Source organism: Lepidochelys kempii, chromosome 3 (assembly GCF_965140285.1).
Source record: "Lepidochelys kempii isolate rLepKem1 chromosome 3, rLepKem1.hap1, whole genome shotgun sequence".
Taxonomy (NCBI): Eukaryota; Metazoa; Chordata; order Testudines; family Cheloniidae; genus Lepidochelys; species Lepidochelys kempii.
The window spans coordinates 139,793,790-139,808,637 of record NC_136382.1 but is presented as its reverse complement, the minus strand read 5'-3'; positions in this window follow the sequence as shown (position 1 = coordinate 139,808,637).

The following is a 14,848-nucleotide window of genomic DNA, read 5'->3' as shown; positions in this document are numbered from 1 at the left end:
CACGGACTCCCTGGACGGGTGTTGTTTTAGGCCACCCCTTCAGCACTTGCTGCCAATAGGGCAATATGGAGCCCTAAATATAGCTTGCAGCTTCTCCACTCTGATGGAAACTGGAGGAAAACCAGACATTGGGGCAAAGGGACCAGGCTGGACACCTGTCTGCACTAACAAGAGTTGATCTGGCCTGAAAGAATTAAGCTCTCAAAGTAATCAATAGGGACCATAAACATAAGTTCTCAGCAGGAGCCTGATTCTTGAAGATACTGACTGAACTCAACTCACATTAAAGTGAGCGAGCCAGTCCCCTCCCTTTCCTTTTTAAAGAAGGTAATGACAGGTGGTACTAGCTTTGAGCAGTCCTTGAGCTCCCCAGACACAAGACTGAGATATTTTTTCTTGCATTTATGCAGGGGTGAAGTGGCATGAAGTACCTTGTATACACATCTCTCTAATGCATCTGCACTGGTAATCTGGCTCTATATGCAATGTTTTAAACACACACATACACACACGAGCATAAAATCATTAGTTCATCTGGGAAAGGACACAGATGAAACGCTTGTCTACTTCCCTCCCACTGCACCCCGACAGGTATTGATTTGAGCTGTTCCATGAATTCAGAAACATGTCCTTAAATGTAGGTTATCAGTTTTTATGTCCAGGACCCTTTTCCCCCCCACCAATGATCACTACCTATGCACATTTGTTTTTACCAAAGAGAAAGAACTGCACCAGAAATCCATATAAATTACCATCCTTTCACAGAATGTGTACATTTGATATTTTAGCATTTTATGTATCTTGAGCCTTTTATGAAAGATTACATTTACCTTATTTATAGTACATTAAATTATGGTCAAGTATTTTCTCCTTTTTAGAAGGAAATGGCTCTTAGTACTACCTACTGGTCAAATCTAGAGTTTCTTAGGAACTGACAACAATAGCTTTTCAGCTTTTGGATGTAACCATTTTGCTTTTTGCCCTGTTGAAATTGCACAGAAAGCTACTGATTTATTTTATAAAGAACTCTTATACAATCAACCTTCTTCAGAGATACACTCTCATGGATTTTATCCCCCCACTTCACGTGGGTAAGGAGTTACCATGAAATTAAAAATAAACGAACTACTAAGATTTTAAAATAATTTTTTCCCCTGCAGTATTTGCAACCCCAAAACAATATATGTTATGAATGTCACCGTATATAACTAAGTATGAGTAAATAGTAAATGAAAAACAAATTGTGAAATTTACTAGAAATTGGTTATTTCTACACAAGGCCATTTTAAAGAAATAACAGTACTGAAATTGATTTGTATATTTCTCTTGTGTGTTTAGCACACTGGTATCCCATTTCCTCACCATTTAGCTTCAACATTATTTTTGTTTCTTTGATAAAAGCAGCTTTGATGCAGACATTACAGCCAGCCACATGGGACCAGCTCCAGGCACCAGCAAAGGAAGCACGTGCTTAGGACGGCACAATTCCAGGGGCGGCATTCCGGGGCCACCCCCTTTTTTTTTTTTTTTTTTGCTTGGGCAGTTGTGCTCTCCGAGCTTGGGGTGGCAAAAAACCTAGAGCCGGCCCTGCAGCCACAGAATTCAAGGAAGCTAATAGGCAAGCTAAGGACCAACACCACATTTAATATCTTCCTTTTCTGATGTCCCCAAAGTAATTGGCTTAGTTTGTAGCAAGGGAGATTTTTATCTTCAGGTGACCTCTTGAAGTCCCTCACAGTCCTTTATTTCTATGGTTCTTCAGTCTACTTTGAGGATGATCATAGCTCATCAATCCATTTTACGGGAGACTTAGAGCCTGATCTAGCAAAGTGCTGAGTGAATGGAATGGGATTTAAGGGTGTTCAGGAGCTGGCAGAATAAAGCCTTTAACTGTCTAAAATAGCCGAAATACAAGAGAAAAAAAGAGAGATAAGAAAACACAGGTGTAACCGTCAGAGTTGGGGCAAAGGGACCAGGCTGCCCGTCAGAGTTGGCAGCAACAAGGGCCGGGTTCAAGATCTAGGGGATCCATTCCAATAACACAATGCAAACCGGCTCGAGCCCCCACCCAGTGACCTGGGACAAATATATACCACCCCCGCTGGGCGCCTCCAAGAGGCAATACTTCCCCTCTCGCAAGTACACAGTCTGAGTGTAGCAAAAAGCCTTTTAATAACAGAGAGAAACAATGTGGCATTATGTTGGGGAAACACCACCAACAGGATTCATAACACAACCCATGAGCAAAAAACCCACCCCAAGCAAATTGGGGCATGCCCTTTCCCTTTGGTTCTTGAGTCCAGCAACCCCAAATCACCCAAAGTCCAATGACCCAACAGTCTCTGTCCATGGTCAGGGCAGCCCCAGAGTTCGAAAGTTTATCTGTGGAGCTTTACCTCCCAACCTGGGTGGAGATGGGACGGGGGTAAGAGGCACCTTACGTGATCTGAAGCTGACCTACCCACAGCTCCATAGATCTCCGCTCCACTCCGCTCTGCCAGCCGCCCCACGAACTCCTTCGCTCCGCTCCGCAGCCCACCAGCAGCTCCCGCCATCCTATGAACTGCTCCACCAGCCTGTCCACAAGGCACTCCAGCCATCCCGCAAACTGCTCCACAATATAGCTTCAGGCTCCCCCACTACTTAACACAATGCTCAGTGATTTCAGCTCTTAGTCAGTTCAGCTCTTTGGTGAATTCAGCTTGTAGTAGGGGAGCCTCAGTGCTGGTGCACTATTAGCCCAAAGTGACCTCAGCAGCCTGTAACTAGACTCCTAATGGAACCAAAATTAGCTCTGATATTCCACAGTGGAGAGAGGAGGAAGTGCAATTAGCATGTAAGGCCCTCACCAAGCGGCCCATGCCACCAAGTATTAATACTTGTCCCCAGCCTCTCTCCCTTCACAGAGTTTTAAAACCCATGACCCTTGCCTAGCGAGTGCTACTTAGTTGATGGTGATTCCCTCCATCATAACAAAAGGCCAAGTACAGTTCCAAGCACAGTTCCCATAATCAGGGTAATAACAATTTATTCTTCCTGCCCCAATAACAGAGACACTGGGGATCCCACAGCAGCCAAAGTGACCATTTGGGCAGCTCTGGCCTCATTGTAGGCGGGGTGGGTGTGCCTATGCAAATGAGATCGGCCCCTGAAGTTCTTTTCCACAACTTGCCACACCTCACCACCAGATGTCAGGGTGGAGCTCATCCTGACACTGCTTACATCGGAAAGGGAGAAGGAGCAAAAAAAATTGATAAAATTTAGAAACTCTTTAGACAAACCTGTTGCAGAGCTGAACTTTCAATCCATTCAGTGTTTAAAAAGAAATAATCCAATTTAAGATGTTAAATTATAAAAATAAGACAAATTTCAGCTAGAGTGGCTAGAGCACCATTATGACCTGTGGTCAGCCCAGTTCATTTAAAATTTTGTATAATGGATTATAGCAATATAAAAGAAACACAGGTAATAATTTAGCATACAGAAAGCTATTAATAGCTTGGCAGTTGCAGTAGATTCAGAGGGTGAAATTAATCTGTTGTGTGGACAATCAGCTGAAGGCCTGCTGCACCACACAACCCTCTCTTTGGGGCTTTGTGAGGAGACTGGATAGAGTATAGCAGTTCAGAGGCACCTCCACAGCTCCTGCATGCCATGGAAGTGGTCCTGACACCAGATCTACAAAGGCAGGTATGAAGGGTTGTGGTGAATGTTGAGGATCTAGCTGCTCCAACATGCTGCGAATAGTGTGGAGGGGATTTGGCAGCTATTCTGCTCCACTCTGTAGGATAGAACCTATGAGGACAGGTGCTACTCTGCACCCCCGCTCTTTGGGTTATGGGGTGGGTTTCATTACTTCACCTCCCACAAAGAGTTGGATTACTTTGGCTTTATGCAGAACTGGACTTGATTCATGAGGAAAGGGAGAGCCTAGTCCTCCGCTTATAAAGATAAGTCAATTAAGTACTAAATCATGACAAGCATACTATGTTTCCAACTGGTATGTCTTAACTGAAGTGATTACTGGAGCACTGCATTGTGTTTAACCATCCAGAAAGAACAGTCTAATCATTGTCAAACTGGGTGGGAGGGAGGGGCATATCTAGTGGGCCCTGTAGGGGTCTGTCCTGGTGCTAGTCATTATTTTCATTAATTATTTGGACAATGGAGTGGAGAACATGTTTATAAAATGTGTGGATGACACCAAGCTGATAAGGGTTGCAAGCACTTTGGAGGACAGGACTAGGTCTCGATAAATTGGAGAATTGGTCTGAAATCAACATGATGAAATTCAATACAGACAAGTACAAAGTACTTCAATTAGGAAGGAAAAATCAAACACGCAAACATAAAATGGAGAATAAACAACTAGGCAGTAGGACTGCTGAGACGGATCTGGGGGTTATAGTGAATCACAAATTGAAGGTAAGCCAACAAAGTAATGCAGTTGTGAAAAGGCTAATATTCTGAGGTGTATTAACAAGCATGTTTTGAATAAGACACCTGAGGTAATTGTCCTGCTTTACTTGGCATTGGTGAGGTTTAAGCCCTGATCTACACTGGGGTGGGGGGAGAGAAGTCGACCTAAGATATGCAACTTCAGCTATGCAAATAGCATAGCTGAAGTTGGTGTATCTTAGGTCGACTTACCTGGCTGTGAGGACTGTGGCGAGTAAACCGTTGCCGCTCCCCCGTTGACTCCGCTTTCACCTCTCGCAAGCTGGAGTTCCAGAGTAGATGAGATGTGACAAATTGATCCCTGATAGATCGACCACTACCCGCCAATATGGCGGGTAGTGAAGACCTGCCCTTAGCTACAGTACTGTGCCCAATTCTGGGCACTACACTAAGAAAGTTGTGAACAAACTGAAGAAGGTCCAAAGGAGAGCAACAAATATGATAAAAGGTTTAGAAAACTTGTCCTATGAGAAAGGTTTAAAAAAGTTGGTAGGTTTCACCTTGAAAAAAGGAGTCTGAGGGGGACCTGATAAAAGTCTTTAAACATGTTAATGGCTGTGATAAAGAGGGCTGTGATCCATTGTTCTCCATGTCTACTAAAGGTAGGACAAGAAGTAATCAATTTAAACCTTCAGCAAGGGAAATTTAGGTTAGATATTAAAAAAAGTTTCCTAACTATAAGGATAGTTGAGTTCCGGAATAGGCTTCCAAGGAAAGTTTTGGAATTCCCATCACTGGAGGTTTTTAAGAGCAAGTTAGACAAACACCTGTCAGGGAAGGTCTAGGAGTTTTACTTGGTCCTGACTCTCTGCAGGAGGCTGGACTAGATGAACTCTCAAGGTTCCCTGCAGCCCTATGGCAAGGGTACACTTATACTACAGCTCAGGAAGAGAGAGAGAAAAGGGGCAACAAAATCTAATAGTAATAATGGAAGATTTCAACTATCCACATATAAACAGTTAAAATAATACAGGAGGACAAAGATTGGAGAAGGAATTTCTTGACACCTTAGCTTTTAATAATTGCTAGTTCTAGAGCACATTAAAGAAGGTTCTATTTTCAACTTAATCATATGTAGACTCACAAGAGTTGATTATAATTGTAACTATAGTTAACACACTAACAGTGGCCACAGTATTATCAGATTCAAATCCTAAAGGAAGGAACGGTACCAAAAACTAGCATGCTGACAGTTCACTTTAGAAAGGGGCACTTAAAAAGAAATGGGCGTGGGCTAGTCAAAAAGACTCTAAGATCTAAATAAAGACAGATTTCTTCAATTTGGCATGAAGTTTACTTAAAGATACAGTAACAGAGTCTTGGAAGGCATGGATATCACTAATAAGAAAAGAGAAGGCCAGTATGGCGAAGTGGTTAAGTGCAAGAGGTTACTCACACTAAATAGAGATCCTTCTCAAACTGGAAAACCAACCCCAGTGAAGCCAACAGAAAAGATCTTATGGGAGATATTTTCAAAAGCATCCAGGAACACAAGTCCGATTTTCAATGAGATTTGTACCCCTATTTCCTTTAGGAACTTTTTGAAAATCTCACCCACACAGTGCAGCAGAAGGAAATTTGGAAGGAAAAGAAGGATTCTTGAAGAGCAAATTGTCAAAGGTTTGAGACATTATTGAGCATCTTAGAGACAGGAAACCTGCAAGAGAACTGGTTAGTTCAGTGAGTCACCAAGGATAAGAAAGTTGACAGAGAAGGTAAGTGATTTCTTTCCATCTGTTGTCAGCCCAGAAGACGTTGAGGAAATGCCTACTCTGGACTCACTCACTCTTGTCAGGTAAGAAAGATGGGATACCATCAGAGACCATGTGTCAGAAAAGGAATAAATGGATAAAGTAAAGAGAATCAAGTGTCCATGGCTAGATGGTATATACCCAGGAGTTCTGAAGGAGATAAGAATGAAGTGGCTAAGCAGCTAACAAAAAGATGAAATCTCATTGACAGCAATGGCTATTCTGGAGGACAGAATTGCTTGAAGCAATAATTAATAAAAATAGAATTGGAAAAATATAGGCTGACTATGATAGGGTCTAATTATCATGTCTTCTGCAAAGGAAAATTGTGCCTAACTAATCTACTAGAATTCCTTGAACACATCAAGGAAACAGAGGCTAAAAGACAATCAGCTGACAATGTTCATCTTAGGGTGACCAGATGTCCTGATTTTATAGGGACAGTCCCGATTTGGGGGGCTCTCTCTTATATAGGTGCCTATTACCCCCCGCACCCTTGTCCCGATTTTTTACACTTGCTATCTGGTCACCCTAGTTCATCTGGACTTTTCAAAAGCCATTGTCAAAGTCCCTTAAGAAGAGGCTGGTAAGGAAATTAAGTAGCCATTGAGTAAGACTCAAAGTACTCAGACTAGAAAACTGACCAAGAGAAACCAAACAAACAATAGAAATAAATGGCCAGTTTTCATCATAGAAGCGGGTTAAAAACAGGGTTCCACGAGGTTCTGTTGGGAGGACCTCTGTTGATTAATATGTTTATTACTGTCTAGGGAAAGATGTGAACTGTAGAGTGGCAAAGGTTGCAGATGACAGTTATTCATGTTTGTCAAGAATGGAGAAGACAATGAGGAACAGAGTTGGTTAGAAAATGGGGTTTTCCCTAGAGCTATCAAGTGATTTAAAAAATTAATCGTGATTAATTGTGCAATTAATCACTCTGTTAAACAATAATAGAATACCATTTAAATATTTTCTACATTTTCAAATATATTGATTTCAATTAGAACACAGAATACAAAGTATACAGTGCTCACTTTGTATTTCTTTTTGATTACAAATATTTGCACTGTAAAAAACAAAAGAAAGTGTTTTTCAATTCACTTAATACAAGTACTGTAGTGCAATCTCTTTATCATGAAAATTTAACTTACAAATGTAGTTATGTACAAAAAATAACTGCACTCAAAAATAAAATAATGCAAAACTTTAGAGACTACAAGTTCACTTAGTCCTACTTCTTGTTCAGCCAATCACTCAAACAAGTTTGTTTGCATTTGCAGGAGATAACGCTGCCTGCTTCTTGTTTACAAATGTCACCTGAAAATGAGAACAGGCGTTTGCATGGCACATATTGTAGCCGGCGCGTTGCAAGATATTTACGTGCCAGATATGCTAAAGATTCATATGTCTCTTCATGCTTCTCCCACCATTCCAGAGGATATGCTTCCATGCTGATGACAGGTGCTGCTTGATAACGATTCAAAGGAGTGTGGACTGACCCATATTCATTTTCATTATCTGAGTCAGATGCCATCAACAAGGTTGATTTTCTTTTTTGGTGGTTCGGGTTCTGTAGTTTCCACATCAGACTGTTGCTCTTTTAAGATTTCTGAAAACATGCTCTACACCTCGTCCTTCTCAGATTTTGGAAGGCACTTCAGATTCTTAAACCTTGGGTTGAGTGCTGTAACAACTTTTAGAAATCTCACACTGGTACCTTCTTTGAGTTTTGTCAAATCTGCAGTGAAAGTGTTCTTAAAACAAACAACGTGTGCTGGTTTGTCATCCGAGACGGCTATAACATGAAATATATGGCAGAAAGCAGGTAAAACAGCACAGGAGACATACAATTCTCCCCCAAGGTGTTCAGTCACAAATTCAGTTAATGCATTATTTTTTTAAATGAGCATCATCGGCATGGAAGCATGCCCTCTGGAATGGTGGCCAAAGCATGAAGGGGCATATGAATGTTTAGTATACCTGACACGTAAATACCTAGCAATGCCATGCAAACACCTCTTCTCATTTTCAGGTGACATTGTAAATAAGAAGTGGGCAACATTATTTCTCATAAATATAAACAAACTTATTTGTCTTAGTCATTGGCTGAACAAGAAGTTGGACTGAGTGGACTTGTAGGCTCTGAAGTTTTATGTTGTTTCGTTTGAGTGCAGTTATGTAACAAAAAGAAATAAATCTACATTTGTAAGTTGCACTTCATGATAAAGAGTTTGCACTTCCGTATTTGTATGAGGTGAATTGAAAAATATTTTACCATTTTTACAGTGCAAATATTTGTAATAAAAATAAAGTGAGCACCATACACTTTGTCTACATTTTCAAATATTTGATCTCAATTTACAACATAGAATACAAACATCCAAAATATTTTATACATTTCAATTGGTATTCTAGTGTTTAACAATGCGATTAAAACTGCAAATTAATTTTTAATTGTGATTAATTTGAGTTAATCATGTGAGTTAACTGTGATTAATTGACAGCCCTAGTTTCCCCCTCCTACCACAGAAAATTTCAACTTTGTAAAAAAAAACCTCAAAAACCAAAACATTTTTGATATTTAGTTTTTCAACAAAGTGTCTAATTTTATTTTCTGTAAAAAAACTTTTTCAAAAAATCCAATTTTCCATAAAAATCAGTTTCAACAGAAAATTTTGGATCATTTAGTGAGGAACTTCAGAGCGACCTAATAAAGCTCAATGAATGGCAATACAATGGAAATGAAATTCTCAGTTTATAAATACAGGGTAATGCACACTGGAAGGGGTCATTTGAATGACTTGACCACCTTTCTGAGTTCTAAGTTAATGGTAACACAGGAAAAAGAACTAGGCGCCACTGTGGAGAGCTCACTGAAGACCATGTCCAATGTGTCCTAGCTATCAAAAGAGCAAACAAAATGTTAGGGGGCATAAACAGCTGGGGTGGACTAGAACACTGAAATGATCATACCATTCTACAGATCAACGGTGCGCCCTCACTTCAAATACTGTGTTCAGTTCTGACCACCCCATCTCAAAAAAGATACAGCAGAAATATACGGGGCTCAGAAGCAGACCGTGAAAATGATTAAGAGCATAAAAAATACTCTATAGAAAAAATTGAAAAGAATTTCTGAAAGAAAGACTGTTTACATTAGAGAGGGGATGAATGAGGGAACAGGATAAAGATATACAAAATAATGAATGGCATAAAGAAAGTAGGCACAGTGAATACACTTGGCCACTTATAATACAAGCAGATGGGTGCAGTCTGGGGGTAGGTCTACACTTCGGACTGGAGGTGTAATTTCTAGCTCAGGTAGATGTACACTCATGAGTTTTGATTGCACTAGTGCACTAAACACAGAAGCGTAGCTGTGGCAGTTTGGGTGGCAGGGTGGGTTAGCCACTCAGGTACAATCCCTAATTAAATAAATAAACAAACCTAATTAAATAAAAAGGCAGCAAATTTAAAGGCAGTAAGAACTACTTCACACAATGCATAGTTTGCTTGTGGAACTCATTGCCACAAAAGAATTTGGATGCCAAGAGTTTAGCAGGAGTCAAGAAATAGTTGGACATGGAGACATTATCCATATGGATAATGAGAACAGCCAAAATGACAACAGTAATGATTTAAAAGAGAGAGTTTTGGACCTGATATAAACTCTTAAGGCAAAAGACAACCTCTAGCCCAGGGCAATTAGGAGGAAACACTCTGCATAGATCAGTGATTCCTTTCATTTGCTTTGTGTTTGGAGAATGGATATAGTGGATGAATCAGGACAATTTTGTTCAGCTCCGCTGGGTAAAAATGTTGTGATTATATTCTTTAATTTTTGTAAATTTTAAAATCTTGGTGCTTACACCTAACTACTTAAATCTGAGTTACAAGATTATGTGAATTTTCAAATGTGTATTTTCAATGTTATGTTAAAGAGGACTAAAACTGAAGCAATCAAATAATTTTCAGAAAAGTGTAAATTTTCAGTGTTTTGTTTTTAACTAATAGAGATTACATCAATTTAAAATATGTTTCAAAGTAATATTGCACATTTGACCAGAATTAGGGAACTCTTTATATCCAATTTTAAAGTGTTTTATCACTCTCTAAATAAATAAATGTAACTTTAACCTCTGTAATATAGTTATTCAATTAGTAAGAAAACACAATCTATACAGAAATGAAATTGAAGAGGAAATCAAGGTTTCTACAACAAGTGAAAATACAAGTTACTATTTGCAGATCCACTAATATCACACACATTTAGCAATTTTTCTTTTCTGTTGCAGTTGCATTCTCAATTTCACTATACTTTCTGCATTTGAGCTCCCTCTTGTGGCTAGTTCAGCTAATAAGTTTATCCAAACAGAGAAGCCTACTTGCAATAGTAAATTGTTTCCACTAAACATTCTATCTGTATCTGGAAAGTTTCAGTGTGGTTTGGATGACTCTCTCATTACCATTTTGTCAAACCAAAAAAATAAAGCTTAACGTCAGAGAAAATCTGGTCTATTGCTATAAGAATGCCAAATGTTTGTATTCTTGCACAGCTGTAGAGACCACTATATGGACATAGCACAGGACCTGTAGTGGGAAAGTACCTTTAAGACAACTTTCTGCTCTCTTCATCCTGGACCTGTTTGTGGAAAGAACCACCCGTAACAGAACTAGAAGCAGCCTAAGAACTGGTCTAAGGTACTCCAGCTAGAGCAGTCCACACATACTCCCAGGCCAGCCAAGGCTCACTACATTACAGTATGGTCCATCTCTGACTCCTTCTCCCTTGACCAAGTCCAGGAACACCTTGCATGTCTGGCATTGGGGTGAAGGGTTCCACAGAGCTGGCCACACGGGCTTTACACCACCTAGGGATTCAATCTCTGTCAGCAGAAATCTTGCCTGCCTTAAGCAATGCTAAGCGCATGGGCCCAAAGACTGGGATGTAGCCCCAAACACACATAACCCATTTAAATAGGTATACTAGTGTATAAAGCCAAAAAGGACTGAGGCCACCATCCTTCTTCCACTGGCAAGATTCCCATCCACTTTAGACAGCCATCAGGGACATTTCAAGGGAAGTTGTCTCTCCCTATGGATTTGGGCCCAGGAGGAAAGTAATAATTTTTCATCTCTGCTCATCCTCTTGGCCTCCTGCTTTGTCCAATAGCATCTGTAGCCAGGGGTGCAAACAGAATTACCTGCCAAATAGCACAGGCAGAAGAGATAGAGGAGGCAGCATGAGATAGTGGTCCGGGGTTCTGGGAAATGAGGAGCCTGGTGTGAGAGAGACTGAATGGGATTCTCCCTTTTTCCCCTCCCACTGGAAAGACTGGAATCTCTTCCACCACTCCCATCCCACAGGGTAAAATCTATGGTCAAGGGGCTTCCCCACATGATATTCCAGTCTTAGCATCCTTCTAGCATGTCTGAGCACAATTCTCCTTTCATTTCGTTTGCTGTACTAGTTGTACTCGGAAGGTAGGTTTGGGGTTCTCCCACTCACACGGGAAATCTGCAGTTACTTCTTTGCCAAGGCACATTAAGGCCTGCAGACAGGGGTGCCCACAGAGTGAGAAAGGTATTTTTTCCCCTCCACCTGCAAAAGTATGCTGTAAGTCTCACCCTGCTGTCAACTCGGCCCAGGGAGTTGCTCCACTATGGACACGTTAGGCTGATGGATTAGAATGCCCATCCTTCACTGCTCTCAGGGCATTGCACAGGGTGTAATTGAGCAGGGAATTTAACCCGGTATGTTCATTTCTGAGCCCTCTTACTCATACTTAGATTGTAAGCTCTTTAGGGCAGTACCCATAGCTTTAATGTCTGAAGCACCATACTCAGCAATGGTGTGGATGCATCATCTCCATATCCTATACTGAAGCACATGCTACTGTTGCTGAAGTAGGGAATGGCTCCCATATCAGCTTCCACTATTGGGATCATTGACTGGTAGAGCTGGTTGGAAAATGGTAAGAAATAAAAGAATTTTCACCCAGGTCAGATTGGCAGAGACCTTGGGGTTCTTTGTTCTCCTACCTCTGCAGTACTGGACATGAGTGAGAAATGCTCTGGCTAATTACCCAATTCCTGGCCAATTCAGGCGCCTCAGGCATTGGTAGATCTTAGTCTGTCCTGTTCTCTGCCAGTGTCAAACAATAGCTTAGGCTCCTAAGGGCTGTAATAGTCACTCTAATTCTGTTTGCTAGGCTTAGTGTAGAGGTGGCTGGGTGGTGTTTGTGGCCTGGGATATATAACAGGTCAGACTAGATCAGTGGTTCTCAAAGCCGGTCCGCTGCTTGTTCAGGGAAAGCCCCCTGGAGGGCCGGGCCAGTTTGTTTACCTGCCACGTCCGCAGGTTCAGCCGTTCGCGGCTCCCACTGGCCGTGGTTCGCTGCTCCAGGCCAATGGGGGCTACAGAAAGCGATGCAGGCCGAGGGACATGCTGGCCACCCTTCCTGCAGCCCCCGTTGGCCTGGAGCAGTGAACTGTGGCCAGTGGGGGCCGCGATCGGCTGACACTGCAGATGCAGCAGGTAAACAAACCAGCCTGGCCCACCAGGGGGCTTACCCTGAACAAGTGGCAGACCGGCTTTGAGAACCACTGGACTAGATGATCTGGCAGTCCCTTCTGTCCTTAATCTCTATGACTCTAAAAATGCTATGTATTTGTTTCTAAATTTTCCAGGTCTTCAAAAACGGGGTGGGGGAAGGGCAGCTGGGAGGTGTTCAGGGTTGTTTTCCTGCCCCTGAACTAGGATATCTACTGTCCCACTAGTAACTCAGAGACGGGTAGTAGAGAGGGAGGGACCCGGGCCCACTCTCTACTCTGGGTCCCAGCCCAGGGGCCCTAGGGGTAGTGGCAAACTACTTGAACGAGTGCTTCCTTCCCCTGGGCTACTTCCCTCTCCTGCTCTTCAGCTTGTGGGGCTTCCTGCCCTCTCTCTGCACAAGCTAAGTGTCTCTTTACCTACGGTCTTGGTCTTCTAGCCAGCCACGGCACTTCTCCAAACTCTCCGCTGCTCCAACACCAAACCACTCCGCTCCAAATCCTTTCCCTGGCTGATTGAAGCAGGGGGTTTTTAATCAGGTGACTGGCTTCAGGTGCTCTAATTGGCTTCAGGTGCTTTTAATTAATCTATAGAAACCTTTCTTCCCTCTACAGGGAATGAGGCTTCTCCTCATCCTGGGGCTTACATATCTCTCCTGCTGCCTTCTGGCCATGCTGTATCACACTATCTATACATTTCAATTATTATTGATTAAAATATTTTGTTGGTTTGTGTACGTACAGTGAAATTGATGTTTACTGACATTTACCCAATCCTTGCAAAGCTAGCAATAAAAAAAATGTACCCACAAGTGGGGAACATTTGCTACAATAACAGTAGTGAAATAGTTGCAGTAACTGGTCCTAGAATAATAATCCTTTAGACTGATTTGTCATCTAACTACATTTTACACATCAAGATCAGGGTATCTGGGTTATCCGGGCTCATTTTTTAAAAATGCACTCTGGAGGAGATATGGTTTAATTTTCCAAGGTGAAATGGTCAATTGGTGATTAGAAATGGATATGTTCCTGTGTCAAGCAGACAGAATTTTTCCAAGGATAAACAACTATTCCAAACAGTCTACAGAAGTCTTACCTTTCAGCCACCTTTTTCTACTAACTTGTCCATAACCCGCTACAGAGGGGCACAAAAATGCTTCAAACACACAAAATTATGTCCAAAATATTGCAAAATCTGGGCTATGATGGTAGCAGTCACTTTGTAGTTGTTTGTGGGTCTTTATCATTTTCCCTTATGATCTTTCAGATTTAAAGTATGAGGCATTAATTTTCTTAGTAAAGGCCTCTAGCACGGATCTATTTCTCAGTCTTTCAGCCAACCATGACTTCTTTAGAAAAGAACAATACCCTTGACAAACAGAAAATCCCAAATGGCACATATTCTGGTGCTCACACAGAGAGCTATAATGAACTTTAAGAGCAGAAAGGACTTAGACTGTAAGCTGCCTGGGGAAGTGGCTTTTTTTGTTTTGAGTTTGTACAATACCTAGCACAATGGGGGTACTGTACAAACACTGGGGCTCCTCGGTGCTATGGTAATACTCATGATTAATAGTAATGTCAGCAGTACACTGAATATAAATTTTCTTGAAGTCATGTACGTTCACTTGGATATAACAATAAGTCAGGTTTTGCTCTTTGACTAAGAAGCATTTAGGGAAACATCAGTTATGATAGGCAGACTCACTTTGTCATGACAAAATTTCATCCTGTGATGGAACCATTAGAATCCAGACAAAACACCCAGGAAATTACAGCTTTTCAAGATTCATTCATTATGGTATTTTATTGCAGGAGCAGCTGATTTTTATAAAGAGGCTGAAGAGAGATGATGATTTTAGTTTTCTGCAGACTTTGCTATGTTTTGCAGAAACTACGCTCTTGCAGTGTTGTCCCTCCTTGTTGTGAAAATTGCCTTCATGCTGTTTTGTCTGCAAATGGATAGTCTGACGCAAGACAGCAAAAAGGTGCCCATGCTGTACCAAGAGCCCAATGATAGCACCTAATTTATGTAAAGTGGAGCAGATTACAGCAGACACTTCTTTAATACAGAAGGTATAGCA